This window comes from Urocitellus parryii, chromosome 9 (genome assembly GCF_045843805.1).
Source record: "Urocitellus parryii isolate mUroPar1 chromosome 9, mUroPar1.hap1, whole genome shotgun sequence".
In the NCBI taxonomy this organism is placed as follows: domain Eukaryota; kingdom Metazoa; phylum Chordata; class Mammalia; order Rodentia; family Sciuridae; genus Urocitellus; species Urocitellus parryii.
In genome coordinates, this window is record NC_135539.1 from 36,824,004 (window position 1) to 36,842,826 (window position 18,823).

Sequence of the window (18,823 nt, forward strand, 5' to 3'; positions counted from 1 at the left end):
GCAAATCTGATACTGATCAACCACATGGAGGTCACGTGCTACCAGCTGAGGCCACAGGCCGCCCCTACACCATCTTCTTTTTAGACATCAGCCATAAGCTCCGGATTTCCCAGGCCACTCGCACTTCTCACCAATGGCTGCAAATTCGGGGATTCCCATGATCCTATTGTATAATTTTCTATAACATCTCACTGAGGTTAGGAGAGCACAAATCCTATAATTACTGATTTGTCATGTAAAAAAGGACACAAATTGGGACCAGCTAAGAGAAGAGACTCAATTTTTAAAATTTCCTATGCCCTTTTTTATTAGCCACAGAATGCTTAGCTCACTGTGAACCACTGCAATCAAAGAGGGGAAGATTCCAATATTTCCAGAGATATTTTCTAAGAAATGATTGCATAAATCTGTAATATGTTGGAAGAATTAACAAAAAGATTAGACAGAAGGCCTAGTGGTATAGTTCACTGATAGATTTTGGTTACCATGTGCAACACCCTGGATTCAATCCCCAGCACCAAAACAAAATAAAGGGGGTGGCACAGAATCCGTATAACTTTAACTCATTAATAAAGAGATAAATAAACTTGTTTATCCTTTTAGAGAATTAGACAGTTCTCCAAAACTGATGGCCAATGAGCACATGAAAGGTCAACACCTTTTAGTCAATTAGTTATCAAAAAATGCAAATCAAAACTACTAGATACCATTTCCTGATCACTAGGACGTCTATAATCAGGAAGTCAAATAATGTGTTGGTTAGGATGAGAAATTAGAACCCTCTACACTGTTCATGGGAGAGTAAAAGGTGCAGCTGCTCAGAAGTCTGACAGTTCCTCAAAAGGTTAAATGTAGAGCGGCTGGGGTTGTGGTTCAGTGGTAGAGCACTTGCCTAGCATGTGTCAGACACTGGATTAGATTCTCAGCACTGTATAAAAATAAATAAAGGTCCATTGACAATTAAAAAATATTTTTTAAAAAAGGTTAAATGTAGAGTTACCACATGACCCAGCAACTCCACTCCCAGATATATACCTGAGAGAAATGAAAAGACATGTCTGTACAAAAACTTGTGTGCAAATATTCATAGCAGCATTATTGGTAATATTTAAAAAGAGAAATACTCAAATATTCACCAACTGATGAGTAAAATGGGGTCCCTTCAATGTAAATTTAATCAGCCATAAGAAGGAATAAAGGTCTAAGCATGAATAACATGGGTGAACCATGAAAACATTATGCTAAGAAGCCAGACTAAAAGATAACATAGTGGATAATTCCACTTCTCTGATGTCCAGAATAGGCAAATCTATGGAGACAGAATGCAGATGAGTGGGTGCCTAGGGCTTGGTCAACTGGCGGGGGCTGGGGGGATGCTAATTGGTACTGACAGGATTTCTTTTGGAAGTGATAAAATGTTTGGAAGTTGATTGTGGTGATAGTTACACAACTCTGACATGTACTAAAAACCCTGAGTTGTATACTTTAAATGGGTGCATCACAGCGTATGCAAATTACATCTCAATAACTATTAAAATAAAATGAAATAGGTGTCAAATAGAAAAGGCTATTCTTTACCTTTCACGGTGACACACATGATGGTTGACACAATAGCAATAACAACTGCCAGGAGGACCCTGAGGAAGATCAAGTAACTGTTGAGCAGGATTCCACAAGCACATCAAATCTCCTTTGCTGCATGACATGTTAAGTCAAAATGCCAATCTACCTGTCCAGAAATAGGGAGGGTCAGAAATGGAATTGAAAGAGCTGCTTTGTAACACATGATACAAAGAAGTAAAAGGAGGTAATATTTTCCAAAACAAGGTAACCCTGACTATGGACTATAATTTTCATTAATATAAAGACATACTAAGTCTGCTATTTGAGGAGGCATCCTGGGAGCCTGTGTGCCTTTGACCTGCAACAGCCCCACTTTTGGAGGTTTGCGGCTTCTGCACTTCTGCCCTCCCTACAAAATAAGCCTCCCAAAGTAAGCTAATTCATTTTTTGGTTCCTGGGATTGAACCCAGGGGTGTTAACCACTGAGCTACATCCCCAGCCCTTTAGAGATGGTCTAAGTTGTCCAGGCTGGCCTAGAATTGTTGCAGTCCTCCCTTGGTCTCTCCTGAGTCGCTGGAGATTACAGGATTGAGCCACCATGCCCAGCGTGGCCTAAGCTAATTCTTCAGATCAAAATAAAACTAGCATATTGAATGAGAGGGTCCGTACTGGGGTACAGAGAAAATCCTGCCTCTGCCCCACTATCCAAAGAGGACAGGCTGGGGTGAAAAGGGAATCTGGTTTTCCCTAGAGACATTATTACTAGGTACCCAGCTGTGACACCGAACTCTAGCCTATTTTCCATATGCCTAATTTCTAGTGGCCAATGGTTTTGACATTAATGTTCCAATTTGGGAAATTTCCAATCCAAATCCTTCAGCTACAAAGGGAATTCAGGGTTTTTACAGACTTTAGATATTCTCTGGATTCTCATGTGCCTTAGATCCCTGTTACCACTGGGCCCCCAAAGGGAACCGGGAATGTGGGGAACTGCTGGAGGCTTAGCCATTGCTGATATCTGCCTGGGAAAATGGTTCTCTGCACTAGATATCCTCCAACCTCAGCCAAGTAGTTGGTTGGCATCACAGGCATGCACTACAAACCAGATGAACACTATCTTTAATAAACTGTTTCCTTGGGAAAAAAAAAAACATACACTAAGTCAATGAAAGAGTATGGCTTTCTTTCTTTTTCAGTTTCTAAGTTTATATCATTGTTCTTATTTTATGTCTATTATAGTCTATTTAAATCCATTTCTAGCCACAAGGACGCAAATATAATATCAGCTGCTGGAAAACTGCTTGATATGACTCAGAAATATGCAACTGATAAACCAATAAACTACATGTTTGCTAAATTATTAAACAGAAAATTTATACATCTGTGGATTAACAAGATCAACACACATTGAATCTGAACCAAGAGGGAAGGCACTGAACACAGATGCAAACATGTTCACAGTGAGCACTGATAAAACTCAAAAGGAGAAGTCCTGTGGTTTTGTAACTATGATTTTGTAACTCACTGCAGAACAATGAAAGACAGCAGTGAACAACACAAAGGAATAAGAAGTCTGACCCATCTCTATAGGTATTTTAGCAAAAGGCAAGACTGCCCTATTAAAGATTCAAGCCCGGATAAGAAGCGGAACTGGGGGACTGGAATTTAGCACAGTAGTTGAGTGCTTGTGTTTTTCATCAGTTTTGTGCTATCAGGTCGCCATGTCTACACAAAATAATAGGGAAATGATCTCTGAAAAACCTGGCCCTAAAAACTACAAAGTTCCTGGAAAGCAGATCACATTTCTTGTTTTGAAATCCCTTTCCCCTTCAGAATCTACTTTTTCAGAACCATGATATTATTCTTTGCCCACACCCTTTGCAAGTGGACTTCATGCACCAATGGCGCTCCCCACTGGTTCCACACTCGGGAACAACACACATATGCGGAGCCATTCTGCTTCTTGAGAAATTCTGCCACCCCCAGCTCAAGAAGGGCAAGGAAGGGCATTATTTCCTACTTCTGTCTTGCAGGGCAGGAGCTCTGCTCTCCCGAAAAGTGGGAACCATGCAAGTGCACCTGGCTCTGTTGTGGTATGAACTGATAAATACAATCAATAGAAGTGTAAATTAGATTACATATTAGTTTAAAAATATAGCTTATAGATATAAGAGTTTGATAAGTGAGATAAGACAATTATGAAGCAAGAACTGTCAGAGACAGGCCTAAGACTCCATTTTGCTGCCTTCTATAAAAAACTGTTACAAAAGCTGTTTTCTTATAAAAATTGTTTTTCTGTACTTTGTACCCCACAAATTGTACCCTAATCAGGATGCAGCGGTAGTCATGGTGAGCTACATCCTGGGTCTGAGTACACTTGTGGGTCTATATGACTTCGAAGTAGATTCTCAGCCCCCGCAACCCCCCAGCTCAAATTCAGGAAGCGACTGTCCAGCACCTGCTTGAACCCAGGACTGTGGTCAACTAACTGCAAAGCTAATGCTTTTTTTGCTTCTGTTTATCAGCTGGCTTGCTGACTGGAAAATTCCAGTCCCGCCTGGAGCCCACAGGTCCCACTTCCTAATGTTTTAATTTCTATGACTGGCTAGCTTACATGGTGTTAAGCAAGTCACTGAGTGGTGGATTTTGTGCTTATATTCTCTTTGGATGAACCAGGAAGCTGCTGTCCTCCCACAGAGCTTAAGTCTCCACGATGGGTGACAGTCCCTGGCCAAGTAAATAAAGCTCTCTTCTGATTTGAAATTCGGACTTTCAGTGCTTTCTGAGGCGTCTCCTCATAACAGCTCCAGAAAGTTCGAGGCCGCGATTTTTGGTCTGTAATGACGCCCCGCTCCACCAGTCCTCCGCGCGGCAGCCCGCGCTCCTGCCCTGCAGCGCTGACCTCTGGGCCGCGGGTGTGACCCCGACGCGGCCTCCCCTCTCCCGGCCTCGGTCTGACGTCTGTAAAGCGGGGACAGCAACCTTACCTACCTGCTCCGCCACGGTGAGGACCAGGCAAGGGACTAAAAGGCCATCGCCGTGACAGTACCCGGCAGGCTGGCGACTCTCCTCAGAGCCTCAGGTGACGGCTCGCCTCCCTGCTCCTCGTCGCCGTCCAGGACAGCGCTCGCAGGAACAGCTTTAAGAACGCAGGGAAGACCAAGTCATAGCGGGCAAGCGACGGCCAAAGAGCAGCAACCCTCAGACGACGCCGGCGCCTCACACCTCCCTGGAGTCCGCAAGCAAAACCGCCGGGACTTCGCACAGGCGCACAAGGCGGGGCACTGCGCATGCTCGCTCAGGACCGAGGCGCGCGCACGCGCACTGAGCCACCCGCCGCCCACCGCCCTGTGCACCTGCGAGGCTCGCCGACCCAGTGACTTGTTGGCTGCGATTACATCTTTTACTTTATTTTTTCCCTCTTTATAGGTGTTTTGTTTTGTTTTGTTTTTTATACTTTGCATTACAGTTTAATGAAGGTGCCCCCTTCACGGTGGAAATGGGACTTCAGTGGGGACATGAAGTGATTTGAGTTCTAGACACAGACCAGGTTCAAGCAGAACCTGGAGACCTGCCTGGCAGAGGTGGCTGGAGCTCAGCTTTCAGCTTCATGGATCTCTGCCAATGCCTTTAAAAAAAATATATTTTTTTAGCACAACTTTATACCTCTGGCTGTACATGGTGCAGAGTCACGCTGTCGTGTAATTATAACTGAACATAAGGTAATAAGGTGGGTCTCATTCCACCATCCTTCCCCACTCTCACGTCCTCTCCTCTCCCTTCACTCCCCTCTGCCCAATCCAAAGTTCCTCCATTCTTCCCTACCGCCCCCGCCCTCCATTATGGGTCAGCATCCACTTGTCAGAAAAAATAAGACCACAAGTCTTGTCCTTTTGATTTCTTTTTGCAGTGCTCACCATGAACATCTTTGCATCTCTGTTCTATTCCAACCCTCTTGGGTCAGAATCAATGTGTGTTGATCCTGTTAATCCACAGATGTACAAATTATCTTGCTAGTAATTTAGCAAACATAGTTTGTTGGTTTACTTGTTGCATATGATGTCAGTTTTCCAGCAGTTGACATTAATCTGCTTGCTTATAGATTTAAGTGCATTTAAACGGAATATAGCAGTCATAGAATAAGAGCAATGCTATAAGCATGGAAAGTGAAAAAGAGAGAGAGCACCATACTCTTTGGTTGACTTAATGTATCTTTTATTGAAGAAAATTCTATTCCACAGTAAGCCTTACCTTGTTTTGAAAAATATTAACTTGCTTTACTTCTTTTTTTAATATTTATTTTTTAGGTGTAGTTGGACACAATATCTTGATTTTATTTATTTATTTTTATGTGGTGCTGAGGATGGAACCCAGGTCCTCACACATGCTAGATGAGCGCTCTACTGCTGAGCCACAACCCCAGCCCAACTCCCTTTACTTCTTTTATCATGTTTTACAAAGCAGCTCCTTGGATTTACTTCCTACCCTCCCTGTTTCTGGACAGGTGGATCGGCATTCTGACTTTATATGTTATTCCCAAAGGGAGACTAGATGTGCTGATAGAATCCTTCTCTGTTACTTGATTGTCCTCATGATCCTCCTGACAGTTGTTATAGGTACTGTGTTGGGCATTGTGTGTGTCAGCATGAAAGGTAATGAGTAGACTTTTTAAATGGACACCTATTCCTTTTTATTTTAATAGCCTTATTAAGATATAATTTACATACCACGAGACTCACCCATTTGAAGTGTATAATTTGGTGGGTTTTAGTACATGTCAGAGTTGTGCAACTATCACCACAATCAACTTCAGAACATTTTCATCACTTCCAAAAGAAATTCTGTCTGGGGCTGGGGAAGTGGCTCAAGCGGTAGCTCGCTCGCCTGGCATGCGTGCGGCCCGGGTTCGATCCTCAGCACCACATACAAACAAAGATGTTGTGTCCGCCGAAAACTGAAAAATAAATATTTTAAAAAATCCTCTCTCTCTAAAAAAAAAAAAATCCTGTCTGTAACTATTAATAGTCACTCATTTCTCCCAGTTCACCCAGCCCTAGGCATCCACTCATCTGCATTCTGTCTCCACAGAGTTCCCTACTCTGAACCTCATATAAGTGGACTTTTGGTCTGGATTCTTAGCATAATGTTTTCATGGTTCATTCATGTTATATGTTCAGTACTTCATTTCTTCTATGGCTGAATAAGGTTACACTGAAGGGATAGACTACATTTATTCACTTGATACCAATAATGCTGCTGCTATGAATATTTGCACACAAGGTTTTGTACAGACATATGTTTTCATTTCTCTCAGGTATGCACCTGGGAGTGGAGTTGCTGGGTCATGTGGTAACTCTGCGTTTAACCTTTTTAGGAACTGCCAGACTTCTGAGCAGATGTTCCTTTTACTTTCCCAACAGCATGGTAGAAGGGTTCTAATTTCTCATCTTTGCCAACACATTATTCTCAGACTTTCTGATTATATGCATCCTAGTGAGCAGGAAATGGCATCCCGTGGTTTTGATTTGCATTTCTTTGGTAACTAATGGTGTTGACCATCCTTTTGTGTGCTTATTGGCCATATCACTTTTTTTATATCACTTTTGGAGAATTGTCTACTTCTGTAAAAGTATAAACATTTTTTCTTTTTTCAATGAGTTAGAGTTATGCTGATTCTGAGTGCCCCCCCTTTTTTCTTTTTGGATCTGGGGATCAAACCCAAGGCCTTACACATGTTAACAACAGTCTACCAATGAACTACATCCCCAGGTCCTCCAGCTATTCCTTATGATAATTTTCCCTATACACTAGAGATTTCTGCAATCATTTCTTTGGAAATATCTCTGGAAATGGAATCTTCTCTTCTTTGATTGCTGTGGTTCACAGTGAATTGAGCATTCTGTGACTAAAAAAAAAAAAAAATGTGTAGGAAATTTTTTAAATTGACCAGGCAGCAGGGCTGTATAACAAGTCACCATGCAAAGTATTTGGGGATTTTGTGTCTTGAGTCAGGATGTATGAAGATGCTTATCCATTGTGGGTGGAAAACTGGAAAGCTAATAATACAAGGGATGATAGAGTGCAGGTCCTGACATGATGCCAGCACCATCACAACCCTGGTTAGAGCCCAGGAGTCCTCTGCAGGTCATGCTGGTGTCATGGGTTGCCTATCCCACAGCCTCCTCCAATCAGAGCCCTGCTTTGTTTAGTCCGCCCCAGCCCTCAACACCAAGGATGTCAGAGAAGTTGGCGTGAGCCCAGCTCAGACAGTCCTCACATGTGGGTGACTGGTTCAGGAGTGGATGTGGGACCCAGTGTGGGCCACTGAAAATCAGGAGCATGTGCTGGAAGTTTCTGTGGAAGTGCTTCCTTGCTGCTTTGGGAGAGATCAGGATGGCTGTCCAGTGTGCTGCTGCTTGTCCACTCCCCCACGGAGGAGGTGATGCTATGAAAATCCTGATCCCATTCACTTCTCACAACCGGCCCCCCTGTACAGGTCCTTCCTACCTTTAGATTGAGTAACTTATGGCTGAACTAAACTAAACTGAACTAAAAGCAATATTTCATAAACACATGTCAGTTTACCAATTTGTTGCAAATAATTAGTACTGAACGCCTTATTAAAAACATGATGTAAATTTCCATGAAGAATGCCATAAACCTCAAACTAAAAATCTTCCTGACAGCAAAGGAAACAATCAAGAATGTGAAGAGAGGGGCTGGAGATGGGGCTCAGTGGTAGAGCGCCCCCCTAGCATGGGTGAGGCCCTGGGTTCGATCCTCAGGACCACATCAAAGAAATAAATAAAATCAAGGCATTGTGTCCAACTACAACTAAAAAAAAATATTAAATAAGAAAATAAAAAAATAATGTGAAGAGAGAGTCTAGAGAAAAGGAGAAAATCTTTCCCTTCTGCACCTCTGATAGAGTATTAATCTCCACTATATATAAAGAATTCAAAAGGGGCTGGGGTTGTGGCTCAGGGGGAGAGCACTTGCCTCCCTGGCACGTTTGAGGCACTAGGTTTGATCCTCAGCACTACATAAAAATAAATAAACAAAATAAAGGTATTATGTCCATCTACAACTAAGAAATTTTTTTTAAAAAAAATAAAGAATTCAAAAAACTTAACACCAGCAAACAAATAACCCGATCAATAAATGGGCAAAGGAACTTCTGTGAATAATTCACAGAAGAAGAAGTATGAACGATCAACAAACAGATGAAAAAAAATCAATGTCTTTAGCAATTAGAGAAATGCAAATTAAAACCATACTGAGATTTCATTGCACTCCAGTCAGAATGGCAATTATCAAGAGTACAAGTGGGCTGGGGCTGGGGCTCAACGGTAGTGTGCTTGCCTGGCATGTGGCACTGGGTTCGATTCTCAGCACCACATAAAAATAAATAAAATAAAAGTCTATCAATAACTAAAAAAATTTAAAAAGAGTACAAGTAACAGTATTCATAAGGATGTGGGAAAAAAGGTACACTCATATATTGTTGGTGGGACTGCAAATTGGCACAACCACTCTGGAAAGCAGTATAAAGATTCCTCAGAAAACCTGGAATGGAATCACCATTTGATAACCACCAGTTATCCCATTCCTCAGCATATACCCAAAGGACTTAAACCCATATACTATAGTGAAAAGGCCACATCAATGTTTATACCAGCTCAATTGACAAGAGCTAAGCTGTGGAACTAACCTGGATGCCCATCAACAGAGGAATGGAGAAAGAAAATGTGGTATATATACAAAATGGAATATTACTCAGCCATAAAGAAGAATGAAATTATGTCATTTCCTGGTAAATGGATAAACTAGAGACTATCATAATAAGTAAAATAAGCCAACCCTCCCCCCAAAAAAACAAAGGCCAAATGTCTTCTCTGTTATGCAGATGATCTAACACAATAAGGTGGTGGGGAATAGAAGTCTAATCACTGGATTAGACAAAGAGGGATGAAAGGAAGGGAGGGGGCAATGAGGGTGAGAATAGGAAAGACAGTAAAATGTATCAAACATAATTTTCCTGTGTTCACATAGGAATACATAACCAGTATAACTCCACATCTTCTCCAACCACAGAATGGGAAGTTATATTCCAAGAATGTATAATATGTCAAAATGCATCCTACCATCATGTATAACTAAAAAGGACAACAACAGAAAAGAACAGCATGAAAAAGGTAAGAAGCAAACAAACAAAAATTCCAGGTATGGAAAAAGTATTTGTAACACCTTAAATGAAGAAGCAGTCTCCTCAGTATATAAGGACTTCTACCCTAGGAAGAGAACCCACAGGCAGTAGAAAGACAGGCAGACAACACGAGCAGTAGAGAAAACAAATGACTTTCAAATGTATAAAATGTTTAGCTTCAATTACAAAATAAAATCTGTTAGTACATTGCACTGGTGAGGCTGGGTAGAAACACGGAGCTCTTTTTTTTTTTTTTTCCCCAGTGCCAGGGGTGGAACCTGGGCCCTTGCATGCCAGGCAAGTCCTCTGCCATGAGCCAGGTCCCCAGCCCTCAGGCAGCTCATTTTGTTGGTGAGAAAGTAAATTAATTGAATCCCTTGGGATCGTAGACACCCATTTTTTCCTATATATTTGATGTGTGCAAAGGAGCTCTTGTAGGGATCTTCATCATGGTGCTGTTCCTAGAAATAAAACATCAGAAAACACTATGTGTGTCCAAAGGTCACTGATTAGGTGAACCTGCTTCATCCATTTCATGGTCTGCTGTGCACCTTTACGTGAGAAAGTGATTCCTGGATATGAATTTGTGGAAGGCCCCTCCCCTGTGCCTCTGATAGTGCCCAGCCCAGGGCAGACGAGCCCAGAACCACTGCTGACCTCTGCCCTTAGGCTGCTGGCACTGAAACAGGTTGCACAGTGTGGAGGGAAAAAGAAAGAGAAAATAAGTTGTGAACAGTAAAGGGTGATTTCGTGTGGGCTAAGGTACAGGACATCATATGTCATTTGCTGGTCTTCTAAACCGAATAAAATATGTATTGCTTATGTAAAGACTGATCCTGGAAAGGGACACAGCCACTAGTAAGAAGTCTCTAGTGAAGGTAACTGAGGACTAGGGGTTCAGGGAAGGGAGGAAGTCCTAAAATTTAATGTATTGTTATTATCATCACCGCTGTTCTGTGGTATTTTGTATGGAACCCAGGACATTGTTAAAAGTGTTCTACCACTGAGCTACACTTCAGCCCTAAAATTGAGTTTTTACCTACTTGAACTATTTGCGCTTTTTAACCTTTAGTTGCATTACATGCACCAAATCAGTGAGGGTTTTTTTCTTATAAACTTTCCTTTCAGGTCTGCTTTTTTAAAATAATTAACACATTGGTAAATCTTATTCTTGGCATGTGTATATATTCTATTGAACCTATGTTTCATTAGTCACGTCTTAATAATTAATCCATCGTTGGAGCACAAATTCAATGTAATTAGCCTTGCCCTGATATTCCTCTATAAAAGAAGTATCGAAAGTTGTAGAGGAAGCGTTTGGAACAAATATAATTCTGTTATCTGTATTCGAAAAAATTGATCCTCAGGGATGGGATTGTGGCTCAGCGGTGGAGAGTTTGTCTAGCACGTGCAAGGCCCTGGGTTCAATCCTCAGCACCACAGAAAAATAAATAAAATAAGGGTATTGTGTCCAACTACAACTAAAAAATAAATATTTTTTTAAAAAGACTGACCCTCTTTTTCTTGGTTATGAATACATATGAGTTGTTTGTTGTGAACAGTTTTGATATTATCGCAGTCATTTCTTTTTCTATGATTTGTGTGCTTCTGCGTGTGCATGTGTGCATGGCCCTCAGGATTGAACCCAGGGGCGCTCTAGAACTGAATCATATCCCCAAGCCTTTTTATTTTTTATTTTGAGATAAGGTCTCTTTAAGATGGTGAGGCTGGCCTTGAACTTGCAATCCTCCTGCCTCAGCCTCACAAGTCGCTGGGTTTATAGGCATCTGCCACTCGTCCTGGTTCTTTTTTGATTCAAGAACCTCCCAGATGAAACCCTGTAGGTTTAACAGGCCCGTGTGTGAGGTTTAACTGGAAACGTCCATTCTCATTGCTACCATGTGTTCACAGAGAAGGCCCTTGACAGACGAGGGCTGCCGCTCTCCGTTTGGTTTTGGAGATGAGATGCCTCCTCCTTCTCCTCTGCCTTTGAGCCTCAGGAGCTCTTGCTTATCTCCAGCCAGAGAAGATTGCTGCAGTGACTAAAAGCATCCACAGTTTTGTGACACAGGCCTTTTTGTTGCTCAGCCATCAGTGGCTGTACCTGATGCAGGACCATAAGTCACTCGAGGAAGACTGGTGAGGAACGTTGCAACACAACTGTCCTCCTTAGTAGCGGGTCATCATTCCTCATGTACCCATGAGGAAGGAGCTATCCAGTTCTGTCTGCTACTTACAAACCCATCGTCTTGGCCATGGTGATGGGGCAGAAAGAAAAAAATTTCAAAAGTAGGCCCTAGTTATGGTCTGGATTCTCCCCTGTTAATTAAGTTAATGACAGCAGCTGCTGGGTACTTGGGTCTACCATTACCTGCTGCTCTGCCTGTGTCCCCCAAGCCTTATGACCTAGCAGAGCTGCAGTTGCCATTGAAGCCATGTACTTGTCCCAGGATGACAGAGCAGTGTTCAGGGTGGGATGGAGTGTATCAGGGCCCAGCCACATTGCCAACCACCTACTGCTGCCCCTAGCCAAGTGCAAGCAGATGTGCTGGGGACTATATATCCACACAGACCACAGCTCTCCTGAGCCTGCTATGTCAGCATGGGCTTGCAGCATGGGCAATACCAAGGCAAGCCAGAGCATGCTAAACTGTCACCCCACTTCAGCCTGGCCCTGGACCAGTACAGGTACCCTCTTGTCACACAGGGCTGCAGTTCTGATCACCTGGGCATCCAGGATCCACTAACTTCAACCTCCTGGGAAGCTGGGATTGCAGGCCAGCAGTGAGAAAACAGACCTGAATGGAAGTTCAGTCTCAAGAGTTAACCAATAGCATTGGTATTTTTCCAAAACTGATTTGCATAAATGTCATGCAGTGTGTTCACCCAAGTACTGTATAAATCCTTAGACTAGCACACTCCCAAGTAGCAATCCTATTGGGTCTCCTCTTGCCCTGTGGGAGTTCTGTTTCTGTTCACACTTGAATATATTCTGCTCTTGCACTCACTTATCCTCATCTGTGGTTTTCATTCTTCAAATTCATGACAAAGAATCCAGAAAGAAGAAATTTGCAGTGAGCTGTGGGGTCTCCTGCAATACTAGGTGCATAGCTCACCATTGAGAGCTTCCACTCTTAACACCACTTGGTGGGAGTTGAGAAGAAATGGAATTTTTTGGCTTCAGAGGTCTGTAACTGACACAGAACCCACCTGTCAGTAGAAGCAGAGAAACTCTAGCTTCATCACTATGTTTCAGGCAGGGAAACTGAGGCCCAGAGACATGAAGTGACTTAGCTACCATGGCCCAGGTGGCAGGCCAAAGGGCCTGATTCAAACTTCATACCCCATAATGGAACCCCAAATCTAGCATATTTGTGGAGTTCTACACAAATCCTCTAGAGGCAAATAGAGCATGGGATGTGTCCCCTCTGTGTCCTTCTGCAAAGCAAAGACTTTTCTGCCCTGCTGATATTGATGCTGACTGGGGAAGGGCGTGTGCTTTTCTAAGCTTTTCCTCCCCAGGGAGGACCTGCCACTCTGAGCCAGGGCAGCCTAATCCACCAGTTAACAAGGTCAGGTGGCTCAAACTGTGCGTCCTTGGGCACTTGTTCTCCCACATCTGAGAGATGCCCAGCGTTTAGGCAAGAATCACAGTCAAATTCTTCTTGTCCTAAATACACTTTGCAGGGGCTGGGGCTGTAGCTCAGTGGCAGAGTACTTGCCTAGCATGCATGAGGCACTGGGTTCGATCCTCAGCACCATATAAAAATAAACAAGTAAAATAAAGGCATGCTGTCCATCTACAACTACAAAAAGAATTAAAACAGATAAATAAATACACTTTGCAGAACACATCATGGTATTCATCAGCCAAAACCTTTAGGACATTTTGCGCAGACCCATGCAGATTGAGATGAATGGGGCTGGGCTTTGCACTGCTCTGGTTTTCACATGTTGGAAGGGAAACCCAACCCTTGGACCACAGGAGCAAAGGCCTCTGTGCAAACCCCCACTTCCTTTGAATCACTTATGAGTCCCCAATTCTGCTCTGACAGTTTCCATCTCCATTAGGGAAGAGTCCACAAGGCTGGGCCTCAGATGCTGAATGTTGGTAAAGTTTGGCATTTCGAGGCTGCTCCCCCACCCAGATTTTCTCTTTGAGAAGCTGCCTTCTCTTCCCTGGTGTGTGACATCTAATCACTTCTCCATCAGCTACCTGAAGTCCCTGAAGTCCCCTTTGTGACACAGAGCCTGGTAGGGGATTGGGGGTACCCAATGCTGAACACAAGAGAGTCCCTGCTGGCCTGCAGGGAACATCTCACCCACTGACTCATCACTGCCAGGAAATACCTTTCACTGGTCCCCTGCCCTAGACTCTCCCACTGCCTGTGTGCTCTGGTTGGAAGTCAACAGCACACAGTAGCCCCAGCCTAAGACACTGTGGTGGGGAATTCTGCTGTGCCCCTTCCCTTCTGAAACTCGCCTCTCTCTAGTTCTCTCTAGTTCTCTGCACTGTGACCTCTAGTTGCCTTAGATATTCTGTCCTTTCTGCTCAGGGACACTGCTGACCCCATGTCCCCTCCTTCTCTGTGGATTGAACACTCCCTATCTGGCCAGAGAGCTGGGCTGTCTCTGGGCTGGCCTCTCAGGAATCTAAATTCCTAAACATGGATTTTCCATATATATTTCCCTCCTTTTAAATTTATTTCAGCTGAGACAGCAAACTGGACCCTTGAATCCATGTTGGGCAGAAGCAACCAAAGTCCACCATTGACGCTCATTCTGTTTTTCCCAAGGATGTCACTGGATCTGTGGTCACAGAGGGGAAACACTCTTTGAGGTGCAGAGACCTTGACTCACCAGAGGACGGAGGATGTTGAGAAGAGAGGACAAGGTGTGGAGAACCTGCTGGGGAGGAGGTGAGTGGAGTTTGCTTAGAAGCTTCCTATTCACGGGGACCCCCAAGTTAGGACACTATTTGGGACCAGCCCTCAAAGAGACACATGGCATGAGGTGTGGGAGGGGCCCTAGTGAAAGCATTTGTGTCCTCAGGACATTGATGTGTTCAGTGCCTCACCAACCAGGGAAGCTCACCTTGGTTGCAGTGGCCTGAGTTTTTATTGGAATTCATTAGGGAGGCATGGGGTTTCAGTTGTCTTGCAGTAGAACCCAATCTTTGCCTTCCTCTGCTTCCTGGAGCACTGGCTGATAAGTAGCCCAAAGTTTCACACCCTCCCCTCATCATGTGGTGACATTTCTAGTGTGGCTGGCTCTCCCCAATTGGAATTGGCTTGTTATCATAAATTCAGTGTTGGTCCCAGGCACCCACAATAAATAATAACCTCTCCTTGTCACCCATAAAACTTCAAATACTGGGTAATGCAGACAAATCCATCCAAGCCAAGGAGTCACAGGAAATGGAACAGAGGAAGACAATTACTGAAACTAGATATGTGCCTCCCAGTGGTTCAAGTGCCTAAACTTGTTCCCCAGTGTGGCAGTATTGAGGTGGTGGAACCTTTTATATGTGGTGCCAAATGGAAAGTAATTAGATCATGGGGACCCTTACCTCAGAAGGCATTAATGCTGGTCTCACACACTGAGTTATGAGAACAGGTTGTTATTTTGGAGGGAGTAAGGAGACTACCACATGTATTTGACCCCTTTTGCCTGCTCCTTTTTACCTCTGCACCACACTCTGATGTCACCATGAAGCAGGAGGCTTCCAGGTATCCAGCACATGCTCCTGGACTCCCAGAACTATCAATTCAATAAATTTTATGGGGGCTGGGGGTATAGCTCAGTAGTACAAGACTTGCTAGCATGCATGTAGCCCTGGATTCAATCTTTGGCAGTTCAAAAGTAAGTAAATAAATGTCTATTCTAAATAAAATATCAAGCCGCATACATTTCTTTATTGCAACAATAATGTACTAAGACAGAGCTCTAGGAGATGGGCAGCAATCAGAAGCAGGATGAAGGTGATAGCTGAAGAGCAGCATGGAGTGTGGGCTCTGCAGACACTGAAATGGCTAGAAAATGAAGCCATCTGGTCTGGGGAGGGCAGCTTGGAAACAGATCCTGTTTATGAGACACATAGGAATCACAGGTAGTGAAGTAGCTCTAGGTCCACTCAGGATGGCAGACGTGGGTAGAAGAGGACATATGAGCACCTTGAAGAAGAACTGAATGAAAACGGGTAACCCAAGAAACTGATGCATGCGGTGTATGTATTTACCAGTCCCAGATCAGGCAAGAAAACAGACGGCCAGGCTACAGGGTCAGGGTGGGAGCATTTGGAAATCCTGGAGAAGGCTGTGGTATAAGCCCAGGGGCAGAGAGAAGCCTGCAGTGAGTCCAGCTGAAGAGAGGGGAGGTCACTGGGAAGGGGGAAAGCTCACACCACTCCCAGGATGAAGATATGGACCAGCTGAGAAAGTGAGAGGGCTGGAGGCCACGGAAAGCTGAGAAGGAAAATAAATCAAGGTGTGGGAGACCAACCTTGCAGGTGACTGGGTCACACTCCCCAGCTGGGTGCTGAGGCGCTCAGTCACAGAAATGTGGCAGAGCTTTCCCCACCCTTCTTGGGTGCGAGGGTCGGTGTCTCGTGCATGGGTGTGTCTTGCTACAGCCCCACGGGTGAAGCTATGCTCACCTGTTCCTTTATAATATAACCCCTTGCCCGGTTAAGGATAGAATCTTCCATGGAAGTGCCTTGTGTGTGTCCCCTCCTCTTACTGTGCCCTTGGGTGTGGCCTACCCAGGTGTCAGTCAACCTGCTGACAGTGGACATCATGAAGATAGACTCAGCCCCCTGAAACCTGACCCCTTGCCTCATTTGAATAGCTTCTATTCCTGTGCTCTTGCTCTCTCTCTTCCTGGGGACCCTTAAGGTCAGAGGAGCCATCAGAGTGATCCCAAACAAAAAGGTATTTGTGTCTCTTGTGCGGTTATTTTGTGCGGCCTAGTCAGCCCAGTTCAACTGGAGTGACCCCTGAGCCTTTTAGTTGTGAGAACAGAAACCCGGCATCCCCACCAGCAATGTACATGTGTACCCTTTTCCCCACATCCTCGCCAGCACTTGTTGTTGTTTGACTTCATAATGGCTGCCAATCTTACTGGAGTGAGATGGTATCTTAGGGTGGTTTTGATTTGCATTTCTCTGACTGGTAGAGATGGTGAGCATTTTTTCATGTACTTTGTATGTCCTCCTCTGAGAAGTGTCTGTTCAGGCCCTTGGCCCATTTGTTGATTGGATTATTTGTTATCTTATTGTTTAATTTTTTGAGTTCTTTGTATACTCTGGATATTAGGGCTTTATCTGAAGTGTAAGGAGTAAAGATTTGTTCCCAGGATGTAGGCTCCCTATTTACCTCTCTTATTATTTCTCTTGCTGAGAAAAAACTTTTTAGTTTAAGTAAGTCCCATTTGTTGATTCTTGTTGTTAACTCTTGTGGTGTGGCCAATTTGGAAAGCAGTATGGAGATTCCTTGGAAAACTGAGAATGGAACCACCATTTGACCCAGCTATTCCCCTTCTTGGACTATTCCCTAAAGACCTTAAAAGAGTGTACTATAGGGATATTGCTACAACGATGTTCATAGCAGCACAATTCACAATAGCTAGACTGTGGAACCAAACTAGATGCCCTTTAATAGATAAATGGATAAAAAAAAAATGTGGCATTTGTACACAATGGAGTATTACTCTGCACTAAAAAATGACAAAATCATGGAATTTGCAGGGAAATGGATAGCACTAGAACAGATTATGCTAAGTGAAGCTAGCCAATCCCTAAAAAACAAATGCCAAATGTCATCCTTGATATAAGGAGAGCACTAAGAACAGAATAGGGGGGAAGAGCATGAGAAGAAGATCACCATTAAACAGGGACGAGAGTGGGGAGGGAAAGAGAGAGAGAAGGGAAATTGCATGGTAAAGGAAGGAGACCCTCATTGTTATACAAAATAACATATAAGAGGAAGTGAGGGGAAAGGGGAAATAAACAAGAGAGAGAAATGAATTACAGTAGATGGGGTAGAGAGAGAAGATGGGAGGGGAGGAAAGGGGAGGGGAGGGGGGATAGTAGAGGATAGGAAAGGCAGCAGAATACAACAGACACTAGTATGGCAGTATGTAAAAAGTAGATGTGTAACCGATGTGAATCTGCAATATGTATATGGGGTAAAAATGGGAGTTCATAGTCTGCTTGAATCAAATGTATGAAATATGATATGTCAAGAGCTTTGTAATGTTTTGAACAACTAATAAAAATAATAATAATAAAAAGAAACTCGGCATCAAGGGAGTCGCTTTGGAAATGCATTGTGATGACAGGAGGAATGTGACTCAGAGATGGATGGTCAGGAGCAATTGAGACAAGAATATGGCAGACTCGGAGCGCCCAGGCTTCTGGAACCAAAGAACATACAGAGCTGCATGTGGAGGCTGAGCAGAGCTGGGGAGAGGACAGCTGTAGTTGTGGGTCACAGGAACAGCTGGCTTTCTTAGAGAAAGAGAATGTGGGGAAATTCAAAACCGTGTTAAGAATGATTAAAACAGAAAAGCAAGAAGGCAAAGGAATCAAGAGTTTGATGTTATAATAACTTATACAAAGTGGATCAGATGAGAAAATTAAAAGAGCAAAGAATTAGGAAACCACAATTTTATATGAAGAGAAAATGATGCCACAGGACATCAGAAGACACGTAGAATCCCAGACAGTTATGGCTACCCACACAGTTGTGCTATAACCCATGGGCTTTACTGAGGGAGGGGGTCGGGATAGTTTAAGAGGAAGGAAGAAAACCAGTGGCAGCAGTTTATAGGGACAAAATGTTTAGAGATCAGAAAGATGCAACGGGAATGACACAAGAGTCCATCAGGCCACCCAAGGACACTGTCTCTTCGGCTAATCCCAAACACTCAGGTTCTTTCCTATGATTGTTCAGATTCTTTGCTCTCCTGTATCTCTTGCCTAAACTATTCATACGCCACACCAACTGGAAAGCTGGAAAAATAAAATAGGGGCAGTGGTACTAAAAGGGAGAAGGG

At 43.6% G+C, this 18,823-nt stretch overlaps 1 long non-coding RNA gene across 3 annotated transcripts in view; it reads right to left on the reverse strand.

Moving 5' to 3' along the window:
* The window catches only part of LOC144256833 (uncharacterized), a 98,807-nt gene extending 93,961 nt beyond the window's left edge, over window positions 1-4,846 (reverse strand). For all 3 annotated transcript variants that reach the window (XR_013344274.1, XR_013344275.1, XR_013344273.1), the window contains exons 1-2: window positions 4,551-4,846; window positions 1,579-1,725 (exon numbers count right to left, since the gene is read on the reverse strand). This is a non-coding gene — a long non-coding RNA (uncharacterized LOC144256833). The remainder of the gene's footprint in view (window positions 1-1,578; window positions 1,726-4,550) is intronic.
* Between the last annotated feature and the right edge of the window lie 13,977 nt (window positions 4,847-18,823).